Raw genomic sequence first — 15,984 nt, forward strand, 5'->3', positions numbered from 1 at the left:
TGCTGTCATCTCATGTCTCAAGTAGGCATCAAAAAACTAAAAAAAAAAAAAAACAAAAAAAACTCGTCCTCTGGGAAGGAAGGCAAATCTGAAACTAATTATGGTAGTTATTATCACAGCACCATTAAATTGAACACTGTGACCCTCACTAAATTTATTGGGGTGCCTGTTGATAATGAGGGAACCTTCTCAGACAGGGTGACTGCTCTGGTACACAGACAAGACTGTTCACGCAAACCCCTGTGCTCAAAAGGCTGCTTTTCACTCACCTGGCTCTTAACTAGAAAGTTCCATGTGATTATAAGCAGAAACCACATGGGAGAATATAAGCACCCGTGGACTCTGCAGAAAACGATGGCTTTTACTTGCTTTCTGCTGTCGAAGGCTTCTTGTGTTTCATCAACTGAGGATTTGCTTGTCGCCACTCACGCACATTTAAATCTAAAAGAAAATAAAGGAAGAGAAATATTTCCGTGCCTTCTTTTCCTGTTGAAGTTTGAAACAATTGAATTGCATTTGGCTTTTAGAGGAAAAAAGATGGTCTGGCAAGAGCAGCTAAGGATTTCCTGCCTTCCAGGTTCCTGCCGCCTTCATACACCTGGCCTGGGTGCCAGGTGGGGAGGAAGTGGCCTACCCTGGAAGTGTGTGTTCTCTCTGCTGTGTGAGTTCCCTGGGTGCTGAAACCAGAGGGACGCCCATACAAACTCTGATGGGCATGTCTCAATGCTGGCTCATGCTGGGCAGCACCGGCGGGAGCCCAGCACAGTGAATGCTGAGTCCCAGTGGGCGGGGGTGGGGTGGGGGTGGGGAAATCAGGCAAGGAGGACCCTGGGCGCCTGTGCAGGACTCTTGAGTCATGGTAATCACAGAAGAAAGATAAGGCAGCTGGGAGGGAAGCAGTGACAATGGCAACGTTATTTTAGAAGGAGAAAACCGTTCACATTTGAGTTTCTGTAAATATCTCTGGATACAGAACGCCATTTCAGAACAGGCTGCTGGCATGCTCTGCTGCTGTTTGAAAAGATGCTTCTCGAACCTTCTGTGCCGTGCTGGTGAGTCCAGCCTGTCGGTGATCACCAACTGGCATACACGGTCCTGCTGCTGAGGAACTACAACCGTTTCTGAGAATGTAATTATTTCTGTAAATTTGAAAGTCAACCTACGATAACAATTCCCCATGCTCTCTCTGATAACTGACCATAAGGCACTGCCACAGAAGGACGATGGGAAAAGTAAGAATGCTGGAGGCGAGAGAGGGCCATTTTTTTTCTTGCCAGGATTTCTATAGTGGTTAATAGGGGGATACACAGGGATCTTGGAGGGCGTTCCTGGCCCTTCCTTTTCATATAATTGACAGCGTTTCCATAATCCATTTCTTTATAGATCTGCACCTCAAGTTGCATTTTGTCCCCGCCCATGTAATTTTCACATTAGCTGATGCACAACATTTAAAGGCTTGTGCCTGATGGAGCTGTCTTGCCAGCCAGGAGCTCACTCTTGGGAGGCAGCTATCTTGGTCCGTGCCACACTGGTTTTACAATGATTTATAGTGCATTACGTTTCATCCTTATTAGCAGAGAGAAGCTGATACAGACGAAAATACGAAAAGTAAATGCGATTGGTATGACACCAAAACACAGGCAACAAAAATAAAATTGGATCTACTGGACAGTGTCAGAATTGGAAACTTCTGTGCATTGAAGAACAGATCACCGGGGTGAAAGCAACCTACTAGAGGATATTTGCAAACCACACATCGGCTGAGACGTTCGCCTTCAGGAGGTATAAAGAGCTCAGCGGCAAATGTGGCAAAGGGCAAGTGTTGCAGGATTGGGAAGAACCCCTTCTCAGCTTCAGAATGGTTCCAGAAGACTCCCCCGCCCCCTGCCCACCCCCAGGCTCTGTCATCTCTAAGCTGAGTGGAGCGAGTCCAGCTAACTCAGGTGGTTCCAGATTAAAACAGGACATCACGGAAATTGCTAGAAACCCTGTAGTAGATTGGAGACTAAAGCAGCAACTTCGTTTATTCCTGGGCTCCCTAAGATCTGGGTCTGTCCTCGGGACACTGACAGTAAGAGAAGCAGACCTAGGGTGTTTTAGGTGGGAGGCGGTGCTCTGGGACACCACAAGGCCTTATGGGACTTCTCCCGGGGCATGCAGTAACACTCTCTGCAGATCTAACACACAAAGACTGTTCACCTGCAGGCGGTAGCTTCTAACGGTCACGCAGCCTGAAATCTAAAATCGACATATAACTAATGGGAAATCTCATCTCATTTTGGCATACAGTCTTTAACACCCAATATTACAACATCAATTGTTGCTGCTCTAAATTCACTGAATGTTTGGGTCTCCCTGCGAATGAAGTGGGTAAGGGTTAACTTTAGTGTCAGTATAGGCATACTTAAGGAACAGGGTAATTTCAAAACACAAGTCAGTGCCAAGGGTAGGAGCCTCTGGAGGGGAAAGAGCAGGGAGGTGCACTGAGGGCAGGGATTTGCTTTCTTTTTCTTTCTTTTTTTTTTTCCTAAGATTTATTTATTTATTTATTTGAAAGTCAGAGTTACACAGAGAGAGGAGAGGCATAGAGAGAGAGAGAAGTCTTCCATCGATGGTTCACTCCCCAATTGGCTGAAACAGCTGGAGCTGCGCTGATCTGAAGCCAGGAGCCAAGAGGCTCTTCCGGGTCTCCCACGCGGTTGCTGGGTTTGGTACAACACACACACAGGGGTGTAGGTGTGTGTACAACCATCTGTAGCTGTAAGACCATTGGCTTTTGTACTGAAAACAGTAACTGTTCTGAAAGAGGCAGAATCCTCCTTAAAGCACATTTCTGTTCAAGAAGGTTAGGTTTTTGATTTTCAAGACCTAATTAACAAACGCAATGGCAGGCTTCCTCCCCACCCCGTTTTGTACTTTCCTTATTCCAATTTTACAGTGACTGTTGCACTCAATAAATAATTTTCTGGCAAAATCAAATGCACAAGGCCCATCCGTCTCCCACCTAACACAGCAATTTAGCAGAGAGCGCGTGGGCCAATAAGAGAAACATTATGTGTAATAATGTGTAATTTCTCAAAATTCTTGCTTCAATGCTTTTTCTAAATCCAACATCATTTCGATTTAGTACCATCTTCAGTTAAAGGTAGATTTTCAAAATTGGCGCCAAACTCAAGAAAAGAAAATTGCAATAATGTTCTCTGACTTGCTTTGAGTAGCTGAGGCCCTATGTTCCATATATATATAGATAGATAGAGAGAGAGAGAGAGAGAGAGAGAGAGAGAGATTATATAAGCCCTATAACTTCTATGTTATCACATAAGACACGCTTATGTAAGTTAACATTCATCTTCTCTGGTGGGCTCCGAACTCCACCAGGGCAGGTCCACATCTGTCTTGTTCCTATTATTGCTAAGTCCTTGTAGAGGGGCTTTCCAAACAGTATCAGTGAATCTACTTCAGAGACAGAAGATCTTCCAGGGCAAAACAGATCCTCAGAGAGATCATGGAACCAACCAAATTAAAAAAACAAAAACAAGGCCGGCGCCGCGGCTCACTAGGCTAATCCTCCGCCTTGCGGCGCCGGCACACCGGGTTCTAGTCCCGGTCGGGGCACCGATCCTGTCCCGGTTGCCCCTCTTCCAGGCTAGCTCTCTGCTGTGGCCAGGGAGTGCAGTGGAGGATGGCCCAAGTGCTTGGGCCCTGCACCCCATGGGAGACCAGGATAAGCACCTGGCTCCTGCCATCGGATCAGCGTGGTGCACCGGCAGCAGCACGCCTACCGCGACGGCCATTGGAGGGTGAACCAACGGCAAAGGAAGACCTTTCTCTCTATCTCTCTCTCTTACTGTCCACTCTGCCTGTCAAAAAAAAAAAAAAAAAAAAAAAAAAAAACCAGATCCACGTCATAGTTAAAAAATACTGTACACAGGAGAAAAAAGTATTTGCCTAAATGATCGCTATGACAAAATTCAAGCATATGCTCTGAGTTATGAAGTATTAAAAAAACCTACAGGTTACTTTAGAAACAGGATTACAATACTCTTAAAGTATGGTATCACTGAAAAATTCATCTTATTGACATGTTTAAAAATTCATTATATTTTAGGATCTTACAGAATTACGGATGTCAAGAACTCTTCTACATGTCCGCGCACACGTGTATGTGCACACACACGTACACCCACAGACCACACTCTGCTCTCGAAAATCCTTCAGAGGAATCCACGTCGTAACACTCTTTTGGGAGTACACACAATTTTTAGCATGCCGATACTTGTCTGACCTACAGTGTGTGAGCTGAATTAAGTCTACTCATGAACTTGTATTCTAGTTTCGACAGAATTTTAACCAAGGTGGCAAGTTATGCTGTTTCTAAATCAAAACAAAATAGAAGTGTTCTGTCCACAATGATAGCTGATTAATTTCATATACTTTCTTAAGTGAGTGTTTATGTTTTGTCAGAGAAAGAACTCACTCATTTAACCAAAATAACTAGTAACTTCACACAAAGCAGGCACTGTGACTTTTCCCAGTAAAGTGTCAGACAATGAATATTTTCACTTCTATTCCATTTTCTTGTTGTAGTATGCAAACAGCAATGGCCAATATAAATGGTATTTATAAAGTTTCGATAACATTTTATGGCTACTGAAATTGAGCTATCATTTTCATGTGTCATGGGGTTTGATCTTTCTTTCCCAATGATTTAGAGTTGGAAAAACCATTTTTAGGGGTGGGTGTTGTGGCACAGAGGGCTAGGCTGCCACGTGGAATGCTGACATCCCATATCAGAATGTCTGGTTTTGAGTCCTGGCTCTTCTGTGCTTCTGAACCCCCACGCTGCTAATGTGTCTGGGGAGGCAGTGGATGATGGCCCAAAGAGCTGGGCTGCTACCATCCAGGGATGGAGCCCCAGGCTTCTGGCTTAGCCCCACCCCGTCCCACCTGTTGCCGGCATTTGGTTAAGTGAACCAGAAGATGGAACATTTCTTTCTGTCTCCTTTCTCCTCTCTCTATCCTTTTTTCTCGGTCACTCTGCTTTCAAATAAAGAAAAAAAAAAATTCTTAGCTTGTGGGCCATGTAAATTTGGCCTGTGAGCCACAGTTTGATAATTCCCACTTTTTTTTAAGATTTATTTTTATTTTTTTGAAAGGCAGAGTTACAGAGAGAGAGGTAGAGATGGAGAGAAAGAGATCTTCCATCCATTAGTTCATTCTTGCTACCACAGCCAAGGCTGTGCCAGGCGGAAGCCAGGAGCCCAGAGCTTCTTCTGGGTCTCCTATGTGGGTGCAGGAGCTTCCACTGTTTTCCCAGGCACATTAGCAGGGAGCTGGACCATAAGTGGAGGAGCCCGGCTTCGAATGGGCACTCAAATGGGAATGCCGGCATTGCAGGCAGTGGCTTACCCAGCCACGCCACAGTGATGGCCCTGCTAATTCCTAGCTTAACCAATGATATAGCAAACCTGGTTTGCACTACTTATAAGTCACATAATCCTGTTCTTTCTCCACCAAGAAAGCACACACAACACAGTAAATCTTCACTAACAACCATAAATTATTTAACCTCTTAATTTTCACGGGGGAACTAACATTTATTTTGAGACTATTAGGCTCTAAACAGTGTTTTTTAAGTGTGTGCTAATTTATGTAATTCTCATCACAGCTTTGGAATGAGTGTTTTATGATCCTCATTTTATATATAACGCAACGTAGGCACAGGGAGGCTACATAACTTATTTAAGCTTGCAGCCAGTGAATGTGTATTTGGGGTTTAAAGCAAGCACTGGGTTCTGTCCTCTAAGCTCAAAACTTACTCCCCCTCCATTCTTTTCTTAAAATTCTCATTTCCAGTGACAACTCTCAGGAATTAAAATGCACAGCAGAATAAGTGCCTATGGAAAACAATGTATGATAGAGTTGATGCTCATTAATAATAACGAGCTAATCTTTAAATGAGGGTCTATTGACAATAAAGAAAAACAGAAAACTGGGTTCAAGTGGACATGAGCGCCAGTGCTCTCATGGGCACGGCAGTCGCTGACTCCCTCCTGTGCATGTTGGCTCATGGGAACAAACACTGGTTTCAGGAAAAAAAAAAAAGCTGCAAGAATCCAAGAGAGGAGGGCAAAAGATACGTCACTAGGATTTTCTCTCCTATAAATGGCATTAACAGCTTTATCACATCTGTCTACTACTGATACATTAGCACTACATACGAGTAACCAGGGAGATGCCTCTATTATCACAGAGGATATATTAGATCATGGCCTATTTTGCATACCAGGTTTTCTTCAGCAGGTATTTGCCTGTCAGCTGGTTCTCTGAGCTGGCCTTCCAAATCCGAGGCTGTCCCCAGCAACTAATTCTTCAGTGGTCATTTGAAAAAATTTAGGGGGTATAAATTAAAATTTATTTCAGTGTAGTGTTAAATTGCCAGAGTGGCTTTTAGAAGTTATAATAAAATACCATCACTTCTACATAACTGCAGAATAAAAACATCACTGAAGAACTTGACATTTGAGGCTGCTTGGCTGGCCAAGGAAATAAGAAAATGCTAAACCTGAACTCGTTCCAGATTTTCCTCCCTGGAAGGTACTTACTTGCCAGCAAATTATTTCAGAGCCTGTTTTCATTACTTACAGCAAAATGAAGAAACTTAAATGACAGATGAGCTCTCTAGCACTTTATGCTAAGACACTCAAGATACAGACCAGGATAAATGAGACACCCAGGGCAAAACTCATCTGGAAAATATAAAAAGAAATGGTCTCATTTCCTCAAATTTGTACTTTCCCCCAATAGTTGCTATCAGCCCATCACACAGTTCTCTAGGACATGGGGCTGCGCTGGGAAGAGACAGAAATAGAAGACACCCGACGCCTCTCACACTCACTTCCCCAACGAGGGGTTCCCCAGCCCATGTCACTTTTGTCTCCTCAAAAGCCCTCAGATATGCCCAGTTTCTCATCCCCATTGCCAGCTAGCAGGTGCTAGTTGCTGTATCATCCCCTGCCTACACCACTGAGTACTCTTGTTAACTGGTCGCCCCTGCTCCCACTCCTGCCACTTCTCTAATCAACACAGCCACAGTGATGCTTTCAACCCACGAAGGACGGCATGCCATCGCAGGCCCACGGCCTGCCAAGGAGGTTTTGCACAGTCCCCTTGGCCACACCAGCCTTCCTCCAGTCTCCTGCATGTACCATGGCTCCCTCTGCAGTATCTTGATACAACACAAGTTGGTCCTCCTCCTTGTAGTTGTCTTCTCCATCTTCTGCCCTTCGGGATCACAAGCCAAAGTCCCCTCCTTAGGAGAACTGTCCCTGACCTGTTCTGGCCCAGATATCCCCATTGATGGTCTCTGTGAACCACCTATGTTCTCCCGATACCACGGAGCACAGCTGTGACTTCACATGGATAATGCCTGCTTTCCCCAACAGAAAAGAGGCTCTAGACGGGCTGGGCTCAGAGCTCGTGGCCAGTGAACCCAGGAGCTCACAGGGCCCCCGAGCCCTCTGGCACAGTAACGGACTGCCTAGCAGGGACTCCACTGATACGTACTCATTTATAGTCACGATGTGATTCAGAGGAGAAGGGAAGGGAGGGGAGACGCACTGTCTTGGCACCCATGTGGACAGTATACCAGAAGAGTGAGGTTTAATTCTTGGACTCTTTTTTTTTTTTTTAAAATTTTTGCCAGGCAGAGTTAGACAGTGAGAGAGAGAGAGGCAGAGAGAGAGAGAGTTATAGACAGTGAGAGAGAGAGAGACAGAGAGAAAGGTCTTCCTTCCGTTGGTTCACTCCCCTAATGGCCTCCACGGCCGGCGCTGCGCCGATCCGAAGCCAGGAGCTGGGTGCCTCCTCCCGGTCTCCCATGCGGGTGCAGGGACCCAAGCACTTGGACCATCCTCTGTTGTCCTCCTGGGCCGCAGCAGAGAGCTGGGCTGGAAGAGGAACAACCGGGACTAGTACCCAGCACCCCAACCAAGACTAGAACCTGGGGTGCTGGCACCACAGGCGGAGGATTAGCCAAGTGAGCCACGGCACCGGCCTAATTCTTGGACTCTTAATTCCATTCCATTGATCTATGTGTCTACCTTTATGCTAGTACCACACTGTTTTGTTTATTGTAGCTTTGTAGTAAGTCCTGAAATAGAGAAATGGCAGTCTTCCAGCTTTTTCAGCACAGTTTTGTCCAGAATGGGTACCTTGCATTTCACAGGAAGTCTAGGATTACCCTGTTGATTCTTCACAGAGACTGTTGAATTTGTCAGTCAGGAGAGGGAGAACCACTATCTAAACAATGTTAAAGTGTTTCAATTCAAGAATATGGAATGTCTAAAGTCTTTCCATTTATTTAGGTCTGTAATTTCTCATAATCTTATTTGTTTCCAATGTACGAGTTCTGCATTTTTTTGTTTGTTGAACTTATTCTCGAGTATATATTCTTTGTGATGCTCCAGAAAATCTTAATCTCATTTTTGGATTGGCCATTGCTACTATATATAAATACAATTATCATTTACACTGACCTTGTATCTTTCAACCTTGCTTAACTCGTGTATTAGTTCTAACAGATTTCTACTGCATTTATTAAGACTTTTTACATGTGAGATCCTGTCGTTTACACATAAGGGAAGTGTTACTTCTTTCCCAACTTCCATTTCTTTCATTTCCTTTTCTTCCCTGATTGTGCTGGGTTGAACCTATGCTCAGTGTTGAACAGAAGCAGCAAGAGAACAGAGCTATGTCTTGCTCCTGGCCTCAGCAGGAACGCCCCAGTGTTTCACACGGAGTGTCACATAGGCAGTGGGCTTTCCACAGGTCCTCGTTATCAGCGTGAGGAGTGCCCTTCTCTTCCTGGTTTGTTCCGTGTTTTCATGAGAAAAACACCTTTGATTTTTATCAAATGCTTTTTTGGGGGGGGGATTAATGTATTACACTGATTTTTTTAAATATATCGAACCAATTTTACATTCCCGAGATACACCCCGGTTGGTCTTGGTTTACAATCCTTTTGGTCTGTGTCTGGCTTCGTTATCAGTGTAATACTGGCCTCAGAAAAGGAGTTCAGAAGTGATTCTCCTCTTGTAGCTTTTGGAAGAGTTTGTGAATGACTGCTCTTGAACTCATCTTTAAATTTTTGGTGGAATTCACCCGTGAAGCCATCTGGGCTTCTTAGAAGAGGGGAAGAATCTTTTTTAAAATTATAATTCAACAACTGTGCTTATTACAAGTTCATATTTTCTATTTCTTCTTGAATCAGTTTTTGTCTTTCAGGAATTTTTCTACTTCACTTAAGTCACCTACTATTTTGGCATACAATTGTCCCTAGTATTTTTTTTTTACAATCCTTTTTTGAAATTTTCCATATGGCCAGTAGCGACCCCTCTTTCATGCTCATCTTAATAACTTGAGTGTTCTCGGCTGGTGCCGTGGCTCACTAGGCTAATCCTCCGCCTGCAGCGCTGGCACCCTGGGTTCTAGTCCTGGTTGGGGTGCTGGATTCTGTCCCGGTTGCTCCTCTTCCAGTCTAGCTCTCTGCTGTAACCCGGGAAGGCAGTGGAGGATGGCCCAAGTGCTTGGGCCCTGCACCCACATGGGAGACCAGGAGGAAGCACCTGGCTCCTGGCTTCAGATCGGTGCAGCACGCCAGCCGTAGTGGCCATTTTGGGGGTGAACCAACGGAAGGAAGACCTTTCTCTCTGTCTCTCTCTCTCACTGTCTCACTGTCTAACTCTGCCTGTCAAAAAAAAAAAAAGATCAATTTTGTTGATCTTTTTGAGGAACCAACTTTATCTTTCATTGTTTGTCTCTACTTTGTGTGTGTGTGTGTTTTAAGATTTATTTATTTACTTGAGAGGCTGAGTTACAGACACAGAGAGGGAAGCAAGGAGGGAGGGAGAGAAAGAGAGGGAGAGAGCTAGAGAGATATCTTCCATCTGCTGGTTAACTCCCCAAATGGCCACAACAGCCAGAGCTGGGCCAATCAGAAGGTCTCCCATACGGGTGCAGGGACCCAACTGCTTGGGCCATCTTCCGCTGCTTTTGCAGGCCATTAGCAGGGAGCTAGATTGGAAGTGGAGCAGTTGGGACTCGAACCCGCATCCATATGGGATTACCAGCACTGCAGGCAGAGGCTTAACCTACTATGCCACAGCGCTAGCCACTCTACCGTGTTTAAATCTCTATTATTGGCCGGCGCCGCGGCTCACTAGGCTAATCCTCCGCCTTGCGGCGCCGGCACACCGGGTTCTAGTCCCGGTCGGGGCACCGATCCTGTCCCGGTTGCCCCTCTTCCAGGCCAGCCCTCTGCTGTGGCCAGGGAGTGCAGTGGAGGATGGCCCAAGTGCTTGGGCCCTGCACCCCATGGGAGACCAGGAGAAACACCTGGCTCCTGCCATCGGATCAGCGCGGTGCGCCGGCCGCAGCGCGCTACCGCGGCGGCCATTGGAGGGTGAACCAACGGCAAAAAGGAAGACCTTTCTCTCTGTCTCTCTCTCTCACTGTCCACTCTGCCTGTCAAAAAATAATAAAAAAAAAATTAAAAAAAAAATCTCTATTATCTTTGTTATATATCTTTATTATATATCTTTGATCTTTTATTGTTTGCTTCCTTCTACTTGCTTAGGTTTTTTTTTTAAGGTTTGTAAGACAAAAATTTATATTATCAGTTTGAGATTTTTAAAAAAATATAAGCATTTATAAAGTTCTTTGTAAATATTATTGCATTTTTCAGTTTTAGTATGTAGTGTTTTAGGTTATTTTTGGGATGCAGTGTTTGGGTATGCAGTACTTTTGGTTAATTTATCTTAAGCTATTTTCCAATTTCCCTTGTGATTTCTTATTTGACCTACTAATTATTTAGAAGCATGTATTTAATTACCACATATCTGAATTTCCCCAATTTTCTTCTGTTAATCACTTCTAGTTAGTTATATTCTAGGGTAGTCAGAGAACATATTTTGTAGTATCACTTCAATATATGTATTGAAGCTTATTTTGTTTGATTGAAAGGCAGAGAGAGAGAGAGAGAGAAAGAGAGAGAGAAGGAGAGAGCAAGCTTCCATCCACTGATTCACTCCCCAAAAGGCCACAACTACAGCGGTCAGGTCTGGGTCAGGCCGAATCCAGGAGCCAGGAACTCCATCCTGGTATCCCACACGGGTGGCAGGGGCCCAAGCACAGGGTTCATCTACGGCTGCCTTCCCAAGAGTATTAGCAGGAAGTTGAATCAGAAGTGGAACAACAGGACTCGACCTGGCATTCTGATAAGGGATGTGGGCATCACAAGCAGCAGCTTAACCCACTGAGCCCCAGGGCCGACCCCTATTGAGGCTTATTTTATGGCTTAATACAGCTTATCCTGGAGAATGTTCTGAGAACACTTGAAAAGAATGAACATGCTGCTCTTTCTGTGTGGAGCACTATATAGACATCTGTGCAATGTAGCTGATTTATGGTGCTGGATCCGGGCATGGCGCCCAGCCTGTTCTGGTGTATTCAAGAGGGGGGCTCACCTTTCAAAGGGCTCCCCATATAATTTAATATCATCCTAATGCCAAGAGGTAAGCAAAGTAAAATCTTCACCTTGGGTATGTTCTTAAACACATCTATTCTGAAGAACTCTGAGAAGAGCAAAGTAGGAAATGAACGTAGCTCTCCTATATTTCTTGATTAATTTCATAGCTATCTCATGGTTACGCTTTAAATAAATGACTGCAAAGAACCCTGCATATAAAAAATTCATACAAGCGCACGATGAAAATAATGTTATTTCAAATAACCAATACTGAAATTTAGTGTGCCCAAGCACTTTCTGAAAGAAATATTGTATCACTTGATAGAGCAGGTATCAATTTTATGATTATGAAACTTTACTTGTAAAATATACTCTGGGAAATTAGATCTCTTGCTGGTGATTTTTAAAAGTAGGTTTTATGAGATAAATCTAGAAATTAAGACAACTGTATCAATATACAAAAAAGTATCTAAAATATTTTGCTAGTCTTCCATGAGGATTGTGGGTTATTTCCATCAGAATCTCTGGAAGATAAATGTACCTAGAAAAGAAAGTTGGATTTTCAGACTTTTAAGAGAAAAAAAAGAATGCTAATTTTTGTGTATCACTAAATCTAGTTGTATAATTTTTGAAAGCCTGTTACAGTATTTTTTTATCTTTAGCAGTACCTATAAACATCCTACTCTTACTCTCTTGTATAAGATAATAAAGTACTTGGATTTCTCAAAGTCTGTGTGCATAGATCTGGCTTGAATAATATTGAATTTATATGAAGTTACAAATCCACAGCAAATGCCTAGCTTTTGTTTCCAATTATTATGTAACCAACACTCAATTCCTCCCCACATAATCTCTCTGATTATGCTACTAAATCATTGCCATTATTTACTTGGGCAACGGGAATATTACATTTCACCCCAAATACATCAAAACTTTCCAACTGAATAAAATGTAGCCCAACTCTGGGCTGAGGCTTTATTTATTATTATTTAAAAATCAGAATCCAAAGCCCCAAAATAATACCTGAAATAATAAATCTGAGAAACTAGCTTTCCACTTTAATTTTCTGTGCCTGGTCTTCATTCCTGCCCACTCTCATTCAGTTCACCCTAACCAAGCTACCCTTGTATCACATGTCCTCCTGTTGAAAGTAATAAAAACACTTCACTCTGTAATACTGCGTGGTGAATCATTTTCCACCTTGTAGGAGAGGGTGTTAATGATAGGAGGGTGTTTCCATCCAAATTAATGACACCAACTGTATGATCCAAGCTAGAAAAAAGTTAAGCATGGCAAAGGGGTTTCCGACACAGCTATGGCTGACTCAGTCACGGTCACCACGGTGGAGCGCAGTGTGAAACTCTCCTTTCCAGCCAGTTCATCACACCTGCTTCTAACCGTGATGAGCACATCACAAGGCAGCCACACAAGTGTGTGGGGGTGTGTGGGGGTGTGGGTGGGGGGCGGGGAATGCAGAGCTCTCGGACCTATCTTCCTGACTGAAGCCAAGGTCATGGCAGGTGAATCTACTCTTCTCCCAGTTTGCCTGCAGATCTTTCACATTCTTCCTGAAGACTGAAGCTCCTTCTGTTCGCAGGGTCCTTCCTGAGAAGGGAGGTTCCGAGCTCTGTGCGTCCCACCCATGTCTGGGACACCCCGGGAGCACCGCCCTGGTAGGCCTTCCTCAAGGCCAAGAGTTCAATTGCGACACATGGGAATGGGGAAGCGGTTCAACTGAGGCCACAGGCACAAGACAGAGGGAAGGTGGTATTTAAAGCGATCGTGGGTTGCAGGAAGAAAGATTAAGCTAATTCTAAATTGAGAGGTAAACCTGAAAATATTACCTTTTGTATAAAATCAAGACAATAATTTCACACATTCTAGAATAGAAACCATCCAGAAGAATCACTACTACAAGTATCAAAATCTTACGGTAATGTGGCTTAAGCAAATAAAAGTTTCATTATTAAAAAAAGAAATCTATACATGTATGTAAAATGCTTCAATTATGATTCACACTCTCAGATACATGAAATAAACATTTTAATTTGGTAAGGAAAAGTCATTCTCTTAGGTTAAAAAGAAGGTAGAGGTCACTGTTATTTCAAATGAGACTATCTACATATTTCTAATAAAATATCTCCTGACAAAATAAAAAGTACCAGTGGAGTCACAACACCTAGTATTTTCTCTCCAGTTCTTTCGTGAATATATATGGGGTCACCCTGAGCAGCCTGCTAAGACGGGGGCCCCATACTTCAAGCTTTTGGGGAGTCAAAAGCTGAGGATTCATGATGGTGGAAAAAAAAATGTCTTCAAAGACAGATATATATGTAAGATAACCTGTTAAGTACCAGAAGTCTCTTCCAATAAAAGCATTTAAATCACCACAGGTTTTTTTTTTTTTTTTTTTTTTTTTAAGATTCATTTATTTATTTGAAAGGCAGAGTGAGTGTGAGAGAGAGACCCAGAGAGAGATCTTCCATCTGCAGGTTCATTCCCCAAATGGCTCCAATGGCAAGAGCTGGGCCAGACCAAAGCCAGGATTAAAGAGCTTCTTCTGGTTCTCCCACATGGGTGCAGGGGGTCCAAATACTTGGGCCATCTTCTACTGCTTTCCCAGGCTACTAGCAGGGAGGTGGATCAGAAGTGGAGCAGTGCCAATATGGGATGCTGGCATCGCAGGCAGCTTTACCCACTATGCCACAACACCAGCCCCTACATGTTTGCGTTTAAAAAACAAGTTCAGGGCCGGCGCCGCGGCTCAATAGGCTAATCCTCCACCTTGCGGCGCTGGCACACCGGGTTCTAGTCCCGGTCGGGGCGCCGGATTCTGTCCCGGTTGCCCCTCTTCCAGGCCAGCTCTCTGCTGTGGCCAGGCAGTGCAGTGGAGGATGGCCCAAGTGCTTGGGCCCTGCACCCCATGGGAGACCAGGAGAAGCACCTGGCTCCTGCCTTCGGATCTGTGCGGTGTGCCGGCCGCAGCATGCTGGCCTCGGCAGCCATTGGAGGGTGAACTAACGGCAAAGGAAGACCTTTCTCTCTCTCTCTCTCTCTCTCTCTCTCTCTCACTGTCCACTCTGCCTGTTTAAAAAAAAAAAAAAAAGTTCAGAATTCCCATAATGTCACATGTTGCACTCTATCCTACAAGTCCTTATCTCTTCCCACCCTGCAACTTCTCCCAAAGGGTTAAGAAACTCACTGCCCAGAGTTCTGGGAACACAAGAGCCAGCCTCAGCCATGACCAGCACCCAACCTTGTCCCTGTAACTTCTCAAACCTCCGTATCACACCTCTCTTCACTTCCGTTCACCCACTGCTTCACCCCCACTTTCTGTAGAAGACAGAAGTTATCCGAGGGAGCCGCTCTCCCTCCCAACATCATACAGCCTCCCTGAGCAGCTCTGGTTCCTGCCACTGTTGACCTCACCCAGGAGAGGGGCGCCTGTCCTCTTCCCCAAGGCCAGGCCCTCACCCTGTGCCTTGGATCCCATTCTCTCCGGTTTTCCTAACAACAGAACAGCATCCCCTCATTCACTTACATATTCAGCCTCTTCTTTTTAAGCAGCTCTTCTGCACTGGCTTTGAGGTGAACCCAAGCCTGTCACACCACAGAAACAGAAGCCCCTGGCCCTGCGTCTCCCTGCAGTGCTGGTCCAGGGGCCTACCCAGATGCTCCCAGTCAGACAACCTCTCTACAGAGCTGCCTCGATGCTCTTCTCCAGTTTCCTCGCCAGCCATTCTCTCCCCCGGCAAGGTCTTAAGCTGCACAATCCCCCTGCCAACGTCACCCACAGAGGCTGCTCTGTCCTCATCTTGCTGGACACCTTAGCAGTGAAAGAGCTGTCGCTCAGTGTCCACTTCTCATCACCTTTCTTTCTCTTAGCTGCTGTGAACCTGAAGCCCTGGTTTGCTGCTGCTGCTGCTTCTCTGGCTGTCCTGGGCCATAGAAGGCTGGAGCAGCTCCAGGCAACCATGTCTCTCTCTAGGATGGAAAGGCTCGTTTGGACTGCAGTAGATTCAAGAAGCTGCACATGTGATACAACTAATTGCAAAGAAAACACTCACACACACACACACACACAAATGAGTTCCAGAAAAACAAGGGGAATCTATGTAGGACCTGAATTATATCAACATTAATAACCTGGAAGTTACTGTTGGGGTGAGGGGTACATGGGATGTAAACAGGTTCTTCAAAAAGGTTTGTGGGAAAATGGGATCAAAAGGTAAACTGTTTGTGCTTCAAAAAAATTTGAAATCCTGGGGCAGGTAGTTGGCAAAGGGGTTAAGCCACTGCTTGGGACACTGGGACACCTGATTGGAGTGACTTCCAATCATTCAGCCATTCCACTTTCTTTTTATTTATTTATTTATTTTTATTTTTTGACAGGCAGAGTGGACAGTGAGAGAGAGAGACAGAGAGAAAGGTCTTCCTTTTGCCGTTGGTTCACCCTC

At 44.6% G+C, this 15,984-nt stretch overlaps 1 protein-coding gene across 7 annotated transcripts in view; it reads right to left on the minus strand.

The window, feature by feature from the left end:
* The window catches only part of ZNF438 (zinc finger protein 438), a 156,278-nt gene that overhangs the window by 35,885 nt on the left and 104,409 nt on the right, over window positions 1-15,984 (minus strand). For all 7 annotated transcript variants that reach the window (XM_062211123.1, XM_062211124.1, XM_062211126.1 and 4 more), the window contains one exon: window positions 270-441. The gene's annotated coding sequence lies outside the window, so the exon portion shown is untranslated. The remainder of the gene's footprint in view (window positions 1-269; window positions 442-15,984) is intronic.

The sequence above is a fragment of the Lepus europaeus genome, chromosome 14 (assembly GCF_033115175.1).
Source record: "Lepus europaeus isolate LE1 chromosome 14, mLepTim1.pri, whole genome shotgun sequence".
Taxonomy (NCBI): Eukaryota; Metazoa; Chordata; class Mammalia; order Lagomorpha; family Leporidae; genus Lepus; species Lepus europaeus.